The sequence below is a fragment of the Asparagus officinalis genome, chromosome 10 (genome assembly GCF_001876935.1).
Source record: "Asparagus officinalis chromosome 10, Aspof.V1, whole genome shotgun sequence".
Lineage (NCBI taxonomy): Eukaryota > Viridiplantae > Streptophyta > Magnoliopsida > Asparagales > Asparagaceae > Asparagus > Asparagus officinalis.
The window spans coordinates 46,657,601-46,671,976 of NC_033803.1; positions in this window are offsets into that span (position 1 = coordinate 46,657,601).

Here is a 14,376-nt window from a genome sequence, read left to right on the forward strand (position 1 = left end):
ATCATCACCAGCCAAGTCCATATCAAATGCTCGGGAAGCTGCACGCGGCTTGTGGGCTAATCTCTTCCGCCTAGCAGCAGGGACAATAATCGAAGGTCTCGCCTGGGAAGGGGGATGGAACTCTTCATCCTGGTCAACTGTGGTCCCTGAAACATCAAACCATAGTCAGTTTCAATATTTCTGGAAGATGGAAGGAAAAAATGAATAAGCAAACCTCGCTCGGAAAAGTCTTCATAACCTTCAGGATCTCCCCCTGAAACCTCGTCTGCGGAATGAAAGGTCTTCTTTCCCTCTTCATCAATCCGACGAGTCTTGTTCCGTGCCCTCTGTGATCGAGCGTTTTCCCAAATCCTACGGGAATCAACCTGAGAAACTTCCTCGGCCTCTAACTCTACAATCGGCTTCACGGGGATAGTCTTGTTGGCTGCTAACAACCACTTGCAGCTCAAGAAAGTGAGGTTCAACTGTCGCTCAGCACCCGGGAGACTGAACCTGGCACCAGTGCAGCCTGTCACGGTCCACAACCATGCACGAAGACCGTACACCAAACCTCCATGAGCCCGAAGCTGCTGGCGCGGGGTCCCAACATAAAGCTGGTCATAACCAAACTGGCGAGCGAATCGGCAAGGTAGATACGGCTCTATAAAACACTGATTCCCCACCCGGAAAGTCAAGTAGCCCGGCCTGATGTTCACTAGCCAATTAAAGCAGCCGATATCTAAATAAGTGCGATACTCCCTCGGCTTCTCCTCATCAATCAAACATTCGCCATACCGGCTGGAGAACTGCGGAAAACAAGTAGAGAACGCCCAGCACTTGTGGACCTGTAGCTGCCTCCTGATATCAGAGAATCCTCGGCCTTCCCACTCGCCATTCTCAAGCAGCTGTAGTAAGGGAACAGAGTGGTCCATGGCATGTGGTACCGACATCATGTCAGAACGATGAAGGACGAACCAAGCCATCAAATAAACATACGGAAGCTCCACCTTAGTAGTGGGAATCTGAGTCGGCGATTCACTCCCCTTCCGTGTGAAAGCACCGGAAATCTGTCGAAGCCCTCGGTGAATGTTAGCCACCATCACCGGAAGAAGTGAAAGTTCCTTTCTGTAGGCAAGTTGAACCGCAGGGTAGAGCACTTCCAGTAGCAGAGCGTCATCGGACTGATACGGGACCACGCATTTCTTTAACCAGATAGCGAGGTAGCCGGCAAGAACAGTCATCGGACGAATCGGTGCGGTCGCATGGCATAAGAATGATTCGAATTTAGTCCCTGCAGGAAGCCACTCTCAGGACTGCTAATGGTATAGGAGTGGGCGTCAGTCTTCTTCAGTAGATCATTAACCTCTGAAGGAGTCAGCGGTGCCAGTTCACAAATAGTTTTGCCAGAATGGCTCTCCAGATTCCTGAACAAATATGATGCGAACTGCTTCAGGCTCACATTTGATTTGGTCCTCTTCGCTAGGGGCTTAGACTGCGCCAAAGCAATGTGATAGTGACAAGTGAGGTCCCATAAGGTCTCGTAACGGTCAGGCATGCGATCCTTCAGCTGACTCAGTTCATGGTTAGAAGGAAAATACTCCTGGTATAACATCTGACCCATGGGCAAACCAGAAATCTTATGCATCTCATGAAGAGCCAAACCCAACTCTCCGTGCCTAGTCAAAAAGGTGTTCGAATCCGGATTATAAAGCTCGCATAAGGCAAAGAAATGCCTCGCACTAACGGGTAAACCGTGCATGGTGGCACGAATGGCTGCATAAAGATCGCAAGCATGCAACTCCTCGCTCCATCGACTCAAGACGTACTTCGTCATACGAGCCCACCAAAACCTGTCCAAAGAATGGACCCAACCATAGAATCTGTGGCGCGGTGCAGGCATCTCCCGTCCTAAATTAGCGAGGCGATTCCTCAAAGTAGAAGCAGAGGCAAGGAACTCATTACGGGGCGGTGCATCTAGTCCCAGCACTCCAGGACGCAGTCCAACAATATGATTCCTGCTCGAACCAGGAACTGGAAGAGGCTGAATAGAACTGGCGTCCTTCACAAGAGGTGCATCGGTAATCAACTGTCGAAGAGCTCGGTGCCCACCTTCCTTCACCACTTGGGCAACCTCAGTCGAGGTGCCCAAGACGAACTGAGGAGTGACTGGGATAGGGAAAACATCGTCGGAGGTCGAATAATACTCGCCACGATGCCCGTATACTGCGTGAGATGAGAACGCTCCAGAAGGGTACTCAACTGAGAACAAGCAATTAAACGTTTGTTAATTCGAGTTATAAAAGGAAATTGAACTCATCTTACGAAGGGGTAAGATAGAGTCATTGCCTTATAAAGGGTGTGACGTTTTGGCCACGTTGCGCCTTCATAAGATAGGGTATATCGACAATATATCCCTGCCTTATAAGGCACAGCGCAGCGACAAAACGCCCCCTTTATTTATTATGAGATAGTGTTTTGACCAAGCAAAACATATCTATGAAGCGTCGATCCTCACCAAGGAGAATCAAGGCTTTTCCCGATTGCCTCACCAAGGAGAACAACGGGGAGTAAAAAAAAAAAGAGAAAAAGGACCAATTTGCAAATTTCCAAGAAAAAATGGACCAATTTGTAAATTTCCAGAAAAAGTAGCTCACCAGCGTAAGAGGGAGGCGCGCCATCATCCGTCGCGGTAGAGGATTGACCCCTCGCCATACGGGATATAGAGACCTGCAAGGTAAATTGAGGGATCAGATCTAGAAAAGGAAAAATCCCATTTTTTATCGCAATTAAGGCAAGTTTGAGGCATCAAATCACACCCTCAACCCTTATATGCGATCCCGCGACTCCATACACTAGATCAAACATGAAATAGATCAAGATGGCGGAGGATTTACCTGAAGAAAAGCCCAAAATCCAATAAAGGCGAGACCTTTAAGGAAACTTGTACCACGCGCTCGAGGGGCCTGAAAGAAACTTTTTGTTTGAAGTTTTTAGGAGATTTCCCAGTCCAAGATTCAAAGGAAAGTCAGATCTAAGACAAATATCAAGGTTTGAAAGAGAATGGATGCTCGAGGGAAGAGAAATCAAGAGAAGAGAGGGAGGGGGTGGCCGGCCCTAGAAAGAGAGGAAGAAAAAGAAAAAGAAAAAAAAGAAAACACCTTTTATAGCCTTGAACCAGATCTAGCTGAACCAGACCAGATCGGGCTAAACCAGACCAAGCTAGATTGGACCAGAATGAGCCAGAATGAGCCAGAATGAGCCAAATTGAGCCAGATTGAACCCTGGCTGGACCAGACCAGACCAGAATGAGCCAAATTGAGCCAGATTGAACCAGAATGAGCCAGTCTGAGCCAAATTGAACCAGTTTGAACCAAATTTGAACCAGAATTCAAATTGGAGCTGAATTAAGCATTGGAACGACTTTAGATCAACCTACGGTTCAGTCCTTCAACTATTTAACCCCTCTACCACATATTTGGAAGGGTTGGAGAGATTTTTGAACCCAAATACTGCCTTTTTGGCACATTTTTTTGGGCCGGTTCAGATTATTCGAACCTAAAGAATACTCCAATAAGGTATACGAGTATAAACTATTCCCTCCTCTTCGTTGAGAAGTTTCTGGAGAATATTTTTCTAAAAAATATTCTTAAGGATAACTTAACATAACTCCCAGGAGTGTATGAGTATAAACTGGACCTCCCCGCTCCAACTCCTTAAGAGCTTAAACTGTGTAGACTCCAAAATACTTACGAGTATAAACTGTGTTAAACGCCGGACAACGCGTCACAATGAAGATTCAAAGCCGTCAACCGATGGTCAATTCAGTGTTGAAACAACCAACTCAAGCTAAAAAAGCCAAGAAATCAAGAATCGACTTCAAATTCAAAATTCCGACAAACGGTCAGGCAATAAATGCAGCACTGGAACCCTCTCAAGCATTCGACAAAGCACCGAATAGCCTAGAGGATTGAAGGAATCGAGAACAGAAACCATTCCAAGATCCCGTTACACCGATTGAAGGTTGGGACAATCATATCCAAAGTATTCCAGACTCTTCTATAAAAGAACGAGACTGAAATACTTTGGAGGGGGTATCTGTAGGCATATAAAATTGCTTATAGGTCCCTTAACACGGCTCAACACGAACTAATGAACCATCAGGCGACGTATCTAAGCACGAACGTCAGTCCACAACACCAAAGCGAGTGACCGAATAACAGGAGCTCGCGATCTGTTCACAAGGAGAAAAAGTTGTAATTTTTGATTTTTCTTTATTCTTGATTTTCATTGTAACCGGATCTAAAAAAAAAAGACCGGATCTTTTGTAACGTAAAAACTGTTATTCAAGATAGTAATGACAATAATGAAGAAAGCAACGAATTTCCCCGCGAACAATTGTCTTTAGGATTTGCAACATGTTGACTTGGGAATTTTCCTTTTTCTCTCTCACTCACGGCAGTGGCTAGTTGCCCAAGTTGGGTTTCTAACCGGGCTATAGCTTGAGTGTTCGAGTTGAGCACTTGGCCGGTGGTTTGTATGAAGGAATTTAGAGTGGTGGAAGACTAGGTCAACATGTTGGTAGTTTGTGTAGAAGCTTAGATCATAGCTTCTAAACCCTTTTCTAAGACACTTAAATGTTTGTCATGATCAGAATTTGAAGGATTTGTAGGCTGGTGAGGATGAGGATGTTGGGTTGGAAAAACTGGGTTAGCTTGTTGAAAATTGTTTGGTACGTTGAATGGAAGTGTATTTCCCCTAGGGAATTGTGGGTTCGACAAGGGAATAAAGTATTGATTTCCGAGAGAATTTCCTTGGTTCCAAGCAAAGTTGGGATGATTTCTCCAACCTAGATTGTAGGTTGGAGAAAATGAATCATTTCTAGGACGCTGGAATGCAGCGTTCATCTGTTCTAATGCATGGTTGTTTCCTAGGAGAGGGCATTCCTCTGAAACATGGGTAGAAGACTGAATGTTATGACATCCCGGGGCAGAAACATGATTGATTTGAGCTGGAGCTTGTTCTAAGGCTTCTAACCTCCGCAGAATTGTTACCATCTTTGCTTCAGAAGTAATGTTTGACTCCAGGGAAGGCTTCTAACCTCCGCAGAATTGTTACCATCTTTGCTTCAGAAGTAATGTTTGACTCCAGGGAAAGACCACTAGACTTAGATTGGGGAACTGATGAAACCCTGTCATCACAGTGTTCCCACTGCATTGTTTTCTCGGATAGACTTTCCAGGAATTCCCAAGCTTCATCGACATTTTTCCTCATAAAATCTCCCTGACACATCGATTCTAAAAATGTTTTTGAAGAATAGTCCAATCCTTCATATATGACTTGGCTTAATCGCCATTTCTCTAGACCATGATGAGGACATTGGATTAAGAGATATTTGAATCGGTCAAAATATTTCCAGAATGGTTCCCCTAGGACAATTTTAAAGTTTTGAATACTGTTCCTAAGCTTTACTATTTTATGAATAGAGAAGATTTTTTTGAGAAAAACGGTGATAAATTCCTCCCAAGTTGAGATGGAATTTATCGGTAAGCTGTACAGCTATTTTTTAGCTTTGTCCTTAAGAGCAAATGGAATAAATCCGAGCTTTATCGCATCTTCGATTAATTCTCTTATTTTAATCATAATACACACTTCCTCAAATTACGAGATAAAAATATATGCATCTTCTGTTTCATTTCCTAGGAATTTGGGAAGCATGTTTATGTAATACGGTCTAAGCTCAAAATTTGCTCCATTTTCTTCGGGGAGCCTTATGCAAGATGAAATTACATTTCTTGTAGGGTAACACATATCCTGGAGAACGGGTTGATTTGCCATTTCTTGGATTGGTTCAACACGGATTAAATAGGGTAACACATATCCTGGAGAACGGGTTGATTTGCCATTTCTTGGATTGGTTCAACACGGATTAAACAATGAGAATTATCCCTAACCTAAGTTTGCATACACAAAAACAACTTTTTTTTTGTTTTTTTAAGGAAAGAAAGAAAATTAGTTTTTTTTTTGAGAAGAAAAAGATAGAGAAAACCTAACTAAAGCAAATCAAAGCAAAACACTTTACAATCATTCTAATTCTAGGCTTTAGCCTAACTCAACTAGACAAGCTCCTAACCAAAAACTCCTACAGTGAAAAGATTAAAGTTTTAGCCAGGTAGTTAGTAAGGTAAGGATAGTACTAGAGGGTGATCAGAGATCAATTAAGTACCTCGTTCCTTGCGTAGCGCTTTACGCAACCGCTAAACCTTGCTTTAGACACTAACTAATCTGAGAAAACTTAAACCGGTTCACTTAAGGATTTCTTGTTCCTTATTGAGCTTGAGTCCTTACGGGCCAACGTCTAATGAGTTTTAGAAGGCTTGAGTTTGTGAAGTTAGGAATTAGTGATTAGTGGGCTAAGAAAAGGGTGATGAAATCCCTTACCTTATCTTGATTACGGGGCTTTGCCCATAAGAATGTTTTAAGTATGCGCCAAATCAAGTGCTACAATCACTTTGGTGAATTCCTACTAACTATATGAAATGAAACCCTAGATATTAAAAGCGAATAAAAAGGATGCGGAAAAAAATCTTTTTTTTAATTATGGTTAACAACAATCAAATGTGAGAAGAGAGCTCTTGTTTGAATTTATTATCTTGTTAGTTAATGTCCAAGTGAAAGGTGAATTTTGTTATGGTCAACAAAAATAAAATATTTTTTTTAAATCCTAATTGTCTCTAATTGTGAAGCTACCTAAAAAGGATGGAATTAAAAACGCTAGAAATAAGACTTACCCAAAAGCAATTCTCCAAGTTCTTGATCTTCAATCCAAGATTTTCAAGCTCCAAGCGGTTCCTTCACAAGAAAACACACAAGTTAAAGAACCAAAATAATAAAATCCTATTTAAGCACCATCCCCGGCAACGGCGCCAAAAACTTGATGCGGCATAATTATGTACCAAAATTGTAAGTGCACAATTGATCAAGTTATAGTATAAAAAGTTATCGATCCCACGAGGAAGGTGATTTTAAGAGATTATTAGAATTGGTTCTTATGTTTTGTGCATGACAAAAATATGATTAAAGAATAAGTATGATTGTGATGAGTGATTGTTATGAATATATGCAAGAGACAATAAATTGAATTTTAGAGGAGAGAAGAAAGAATCAAAGAATAAATAAAATCTCAAGTCAAGAAAGAAGAATTAATAAAATTAAGAAATGAAATGAAAAAAAAATTCAAGAAAGTCAAGATGGAGGATTCAATTAAAGATATGAGAAATCTAGAATTTAATCCACAAGCTAATCTCAATTACAAAATACAAACTATTATCTTTTTATCTTATTTTAACTTAGATTTATTAAGGATAGACTATCAAACCATTTAAGAAAAGTATAACCTATCAAATTATCATCTAAGTTAAAATTACTATTCATGATCAGAACAACAACAAGATAGTAATCCTAGAATTCATAAGTATAACCTATCAAACAATTTAAGATAAGTATAGATTATCAAATTCTTCTTCTACCAATTAGTTTTCTAGTTGAATATCCTAAACATGAATATTTTAATTGAAAGAGAATAATTCATATAATATAAAAGAAATTAGACTAGTTTCATACAATTCTAAGATTCCTACAATAATTAATTTCACATTTTAAGAAATAAGAGCAAAAAGAAAAATAACTAATTACAAAAAGAAAAAGAAAAAAAAAATCTAAACTATGAACAAGAAATAAATCTAACTATAAAGAATTAAAATCTAAACTACAAAATAAATTACAAAAATTAAATGCAAGAAAATAAATCTACTCTACAAATTAAAGTGCAGAAAGAAATAAAAAAACAAGAAAATAAATCTACACTACAAGCATGAATATAAATCTAACTAATAAGCAATAATAAAAAAATTACTAAAAAAATAAAAGAGAAACATAAAAGAAAAGCAAATCTTCAAACTTTTTTTCATCTCCATCATCATCATCCAACAAAGAGAAGAAGATTTGAAGTGGAGAAATTTTTTTATTAATTGTAACAAAAGTTACAAATTTGGATGGCCTTCTCAATTAAGAGTTACCTTCCTCTCCAAATGGAGTTACAAAGTTTTTCACACCTCAAACCCCTCACTCTCTACCCCTATTTATAGTAAACATCAGTGAATGAGAGTCATTGGATTAAAATCTTATCCAAAAACAACAAATTTTAGCCCTTAATTCGTAACAAACTGTACGTCAGTATCGATACTAGCATTGATAGGGGTATCAATGCTGGCATTGATACGGGTATCGATGCTGGCATTGATACCCAATCCTCTCCTGTTGTTGTCCGAGCTTTTCTCCTTTTCTTGGACTTGGACTCTTAGGCTTTTGGGCTTTGCCATTTCTTCTTCTTTTTAGCTTTGGGTTTTTGGATAATTTGGCAATTGATTTTCCAATGGGCTTCTTTGCTTCATTTCTTCATTTATTCAAGGGGTTTTTGTTGAGAGATGGGAGTTTGAGATTTATTCTTCATTAACCTGCATTTAAAGATTAAAACAATTATTAGTGGTATATTTATTCATATAAAATAGATAATGAGAGTATAAAATTATAGTAAAATGTGATTATCATTCATCTACTTCTATTTCCAATACATGTATGCAAAATGATGAGTTGAGTCAAGTTAAACATCGCATATCTTATTTAGATTCAACCTTGAAAACATGTATAGTAAATCATGATAAGCTTATGAACATGTGAGCTAAGTCTCATGCTACTACACCTAAACATATCACACATCATGCACACATGTATAGCAAAATTGACAAGTGTTCCATTTGCGGCCAAAAAGGCCATTTAGCTAATTTTTACAATGATGCACACAAGCCTAAGAATGTTAATGCTCATTGTGCATCTCATGTAGCTTCATCATCATGTGCACTTACACATTCACATGCTCATTCTCACAAAGTTTATTATAAGCATGCTAGTGTGTTCAAGTGTGATCATTGTGGTCATTTTGGTCATTTGGCCAAGTATTATTTTGATTTAAAAAAAATCTTATTTGCCAAATGTTTCTAGTAGACCACATGTTTTTAAATATGATGTTTGTGGTAGATATGGCCACTTAGGAAAGTTTTGTTTTGATAATGTTTCATATTTACAAAATAATCCTAAAAGATCATCTATGTTTGTAAATGTTTCCCGTGCACGAGCTAATGGTCCACAAAAATAAATGGATCTCTTTCATTGCACAAACTACAATTGGAATGGTCATTCGAGTGATTATTGTTTTGACCGTGTTAGTGCACCATATGTGTCCAAACGGGTTCATAACCCTAGCGCTTTGAGCTTAAATGATAGGAGTCATAACCCTAAACCTTTTGGTACCAAGAATACTTGGGTACCAAAACAAATATTATTCTTAAACCAAGAATTATAATGTTTTTATTTTTCTTTTCTCTTGGTTTTGAAAATTATGCTTTGAAATTTTTGAATATGAAAACAATTTTTATTGATCAATTCCTTTGTTTTCATGATTATTGGTTTTGTTTTGATGAGAGGTTTATATTTATATACCCTCCGGGTTTATTGGGTGTTTATTTTCAAATCTTGTTTACCGGATGCTAAAATGTTTATATGGGTTGATACTAGCTCAAGAGCTAGATATAATTGCCTCTCTTGATTTTTAAAAATCAATAATGATTTGGTTTTATGTTCTTATATGATTTACGTGTGATTTATGATTTTATTTGGTTAATTTGTTTTCATTTGAAAACTTTTTTGCATGATTCTCATGTTCCTCTTCTTTTGATTTCATAAATCTATACACTATGTTTTTATAGTTGTGTAATGAGACACTTATTTCATAAGTAATACGTCTTTATGTGCTCTCTTTGTCTTTTTGTATGTGAGTGATATTTAGCATATTCATCTATGCTTGCTCACATATGTGTGCCTTGATCATTTTTGCATATATTCCATAAGGCATTTTGATAGGGAGAGTCTTCCCTTTTCTATTATTGTTTTTATACTCACCCATGCATATTGATACGGGGAGCTTTCGCTCTCTTCATCCTTTTGTCCTCTTTTTGATGTTGTCAAAGGGGGAGAAATATTGTGACTATATTTTTCTTGTTTATATGCATGATATATTATACTTTATATATTCATTTCCTTTCAGGCATATATTCTTTTTGTAAATTGTTTGTCATCATCAAAAAGGGGGAGATTGTTGGCCTCTTTGTTTTGATGTTGTTTAACAAATAATTTACCACTAATATTATTTGTCTAGTATTTGTATTTTTTTATTTATTGTAGACAAACAACGTATTAGAGGATGGATGGAATTATGCTTCAACGATCATATCCAATGGTGGTTGGCGGAATTGTGGAGTGAATCCTTGCAATTCAAGTTAAAGATCCAAGTTTAAACTTCTTCCGTATAGTGTACCAAGAAGAGCTTATTGAAGATCAAGATCATAGCTTGGGTAATTTAGTTTATGTGTTATATTATGTGTGTTAAGTACTTTAAGCTCAATATCATATACACACACATTTTATTGGTTTCTATGTATATATATAGTTATATATATGTACACATTTTGGATTTTGTTTATCCACAAACAAAGTTTTTTACTAGCATATAAATAAATATTTATATTCATACATGTTTGTTTTTATGTGGATAAATTGGTTTGGTTTAATTTCATAGATATGAAACAAATATATATTCATATTCATACTCATATGTTTCATATTCTATTGTATTTGTGAAAATACTATATTCATTGCTTATAAACTTCATAACAATAGTTTACATCTTTCATCAAGTCTATAAAATTATTTTGTATTGTTTCAAAATATGGTTAAGCTAAAATGTCAAAACTCATATGTTCACATTTTTATGTTTTGGATTATTTTACAAAATGATGATATTTTTAATTTGGGAGGTCATTTCTAAAACCAGTTTTTATAGCATGTTTATTATAATATCTACAATCATTTCCCAAAGTTTTATAATTTTTGGAATTTATTTGATATTTTTAAATAGGGTTTTAAAATCGGAAAACAACTTTCAAAACCTCTATTTTCATGTATCAGTTCGCGGTTGACCGCCACGGTCAAACACGCCAATGTTTATCCCTCAGAAGCCACCAGAAACTTTTGCGGTCGACCGCGACGGTCGACCGTCAGTCTGTAAGTTTCCACGGTCGACCGCCACGGTCGACCGTAGCCTTTTCTATTAGTTTCTCAGCTTTGAAAATCCCTCGCGGTCGATCGCCGATTGCCCAACGGCTATATTGGATACAGAATCAAATTTCGATTCTATGGGATTCTCTGCTGATTTGTTTGGGGTTTTTGCTGTTGTTTTCTCTTCCTATATAAACCCCTCAAACCCTCTTCTACCAGTAACAATAAGAGAGTGTTTTAAAACAAGTTTAAAGAGTTTTAAACATGGGTTTAAGTTTGAGTTAAGTTTGTTTAAGAAGCTTTTAAGCATTTGAGAGTTTGAGTTTGTGAAATCAATTTCATAAGAGCTTGAGGAGATCATCTATTGGTGTTTGAGCATCCAACTCTTCTCCTTCCACTCTTGATCTATTGAGAAGTTTTCTAAACTCAATCTAGCTTTATATTTTATATTGTTTGATTATCATTTTATTAAGCTAGTGTTCATATTGAGTTTAGTTGATTTTATTTTCCATTTGTTTACACACACACAACCATTGAGCTTATTGTATTTACATTCATAGTATAATTTGGTTGTGGGATTGTGTAACTTAGAGAGTGAGCTTATAATTCGTTCTCATCCATTGTAGAGAACAAACACTTTGTATTTTTCTTATTATGAGATTCACTTTGTAATACACTTATACACCGAGAGAAGTGTGTGGCGAGAGTCGGGGATTGTCCCAAGAGGAGTGGTGTCGGTTGACGAACCTAGGGAGAGGTTGTATCCGAGCACTTGAGGGAGACACGTCTAGTTCAACACTTAAGAGGGTGTAGAGTGGGATTACAAGAGTGTGTTAGTCGTAGAGTTTTTGGTAAACTAAAAAACCGTATTGTGTGGTATAAACGTTATTCTGGTAAACATAGAAAACTCAGTTGTGATAATGGAGATCTCCTCGTGGTGAGGAGCAGAGACGTAGGTCAAGTGGTTAGACCGAACTCCGTGATCATATCGTTTTGTTTGTGTTTGCATTGGCGTTCTTATTCATGTATTCATATCGCCTTTGTGTATTGCTCTTCATATTGCCCTATCTCTTTTGTAGATTGTTTATTTTACCCTGGTTTTAGTTTATATATCCTTACTCATATATTTGTAATATCTCATTGCTAGGATATATTCATTTGTTCATATTGCTTATTCTTGCTTGTAACATATTGTATATCTATCTTGCAAGAATAAGTTATTAATTAGTTTTAATTGGCATAAAATCGGATTAGATTAGCATAAGACCCTAATCACCCCCCTCTAGGGTCTAACAATTGGTATCTGAAACCCTAAGGTCAGTGCCGGTCAACGTGTAACCCTAGGCCAACGCCAGTCAACGCGTTGCGATGAAAGTCAACATTGGGCGATCCGAAACCCTAAGGTCAACGCCGGGCAACACGTAACCCTAGGTCAACGCCACTCAACACGTTACGATGAAAAGTTAACATCGAGCGATCCAAAACCTAAAGGTCATTGCCGGTCAATGAGTAACCCTAGGCCAATGCCAGTCAACACGTTGTGATGAAAAGTCAACGCCGGGCGATCCAAAACCCTAATATCAACGCCGGTCAATGCGTAACCCTGGGTCAATGTCGGTCAACGTGTTACGATGAAAAGTCAACACTGGGAGATCCGAAACTCTAAAGTCAACGCCGTTTAACGCATAGCCCTAATGAAAAGTCAACACTGGGAGATCCGAAACTCTAAAGTCAACGCCGTTTAACGCATAGCCCTAAGTCAATATATTGTGACAAAGATAGTCAGTTCTAAGTCAACTCGATGACACGAGCCAAAATCAACTCACCGGTTTTCGATTCGAGACTTTGATGACGGCCAGACGATAAACGCAGCGTCGAAAGAATTTTAGCTATTCGTTAAAATATTAAATAGACTAAGAATCGAAGGAGTCAAGAGTTAGAGCTAACTACAGGTCCTTTTACACCGACTGATGGTTGGACCGATCACATCCAAAGTATTTCAAGCGTTGGAGAAGCCCTGTTAAATTGAAGACTGAAGGAGCATGAATTTCAAAAGAGAGGAGGAGATCGGATCGAGTTCGTTAACATAAAGAAGAGGAGCTCGTCAGATCTACACTTCCCGGTTCCTTACCTTGAGATTGCCCAGTTGCGGTAATCTCGAGAAGAGTGATTATCTTGCTGTTGCCAAGATAATTGCTTCGGTTTCTTGATTCCTTCGCGAATCAATGAAGCTTTGGATCTGATCTGATCGTTTGGTAGTTCACGGATATTAATATCCCCGTCGTAGGCCAAGATCCCATTCAAGCAGCGGAGGATAAACGTCCGTTACATTTTTTTTGACGAGAGTTGTATTTTTTCGTTTTCATTATGTAAGAGTCTTATAAAAAGACTACCTTTTTTTTCATTGTAACGACTGAAGTTGTAATGAATACATCAACTTTCTTCCCTAATAAAGACCAATTTACTCTTTGGGTTTAACATTACTATGATAGGTTAATCAACTAGAAGATATATAAGTTCATATATAATCAAATGATTTTTGTTTTATAGAGTTATGTATGTATATTAGATACTTTAGTCGACTATAATATGTCTCAGTCGACTAGAAATGTGTTTAACAAAACCTTAGAAATTTCACTCTAGTTATCTAGTCGACTAACTATACACCTAGTCGACTAGGTATAATCATCTAGAAACATTAAACTTTCTGTCTCTAGTCGATTAGTCGACTATATAGATGTTTAGTCAACTAATATTCAAAGAGCTTGAGGAGATCATCTATTGGTGTTTGAGCATCCAACTCTTCTCCTTCCACTCTTGATCTATTGAGAAGTTTTCTAAACTCAATCTAGCTTTATATTTTATATTGTTTGATTATCATTTTATTAAGCTAGTGTTCATATTGAGTTTAGTTGATTTTATTATCTCTTTGTTCACACACAACCTATTGAGCTTATTGTATTTACATTCATAGTATAATTGGGTTGTGGGATTGTGTAACTTAGAGAATGAGCTTATAATTCGTTCTCATTCATTGTAGAGAACAAACACTTTGTATTGAGCCTTAATTGTGAGGATACACTTTGTAATACACTTGTACACCAAGAGAGAAGTGTGTGGCGAGAGTCGGGGATCGTCCCAAGAGGAGTGGGGTAGGTGACGAGAGGTTGTAATTCCTAACACTTGAGGGAGACACGTCTAGTTCCAACACTTAGTGGGTGTAGAGTG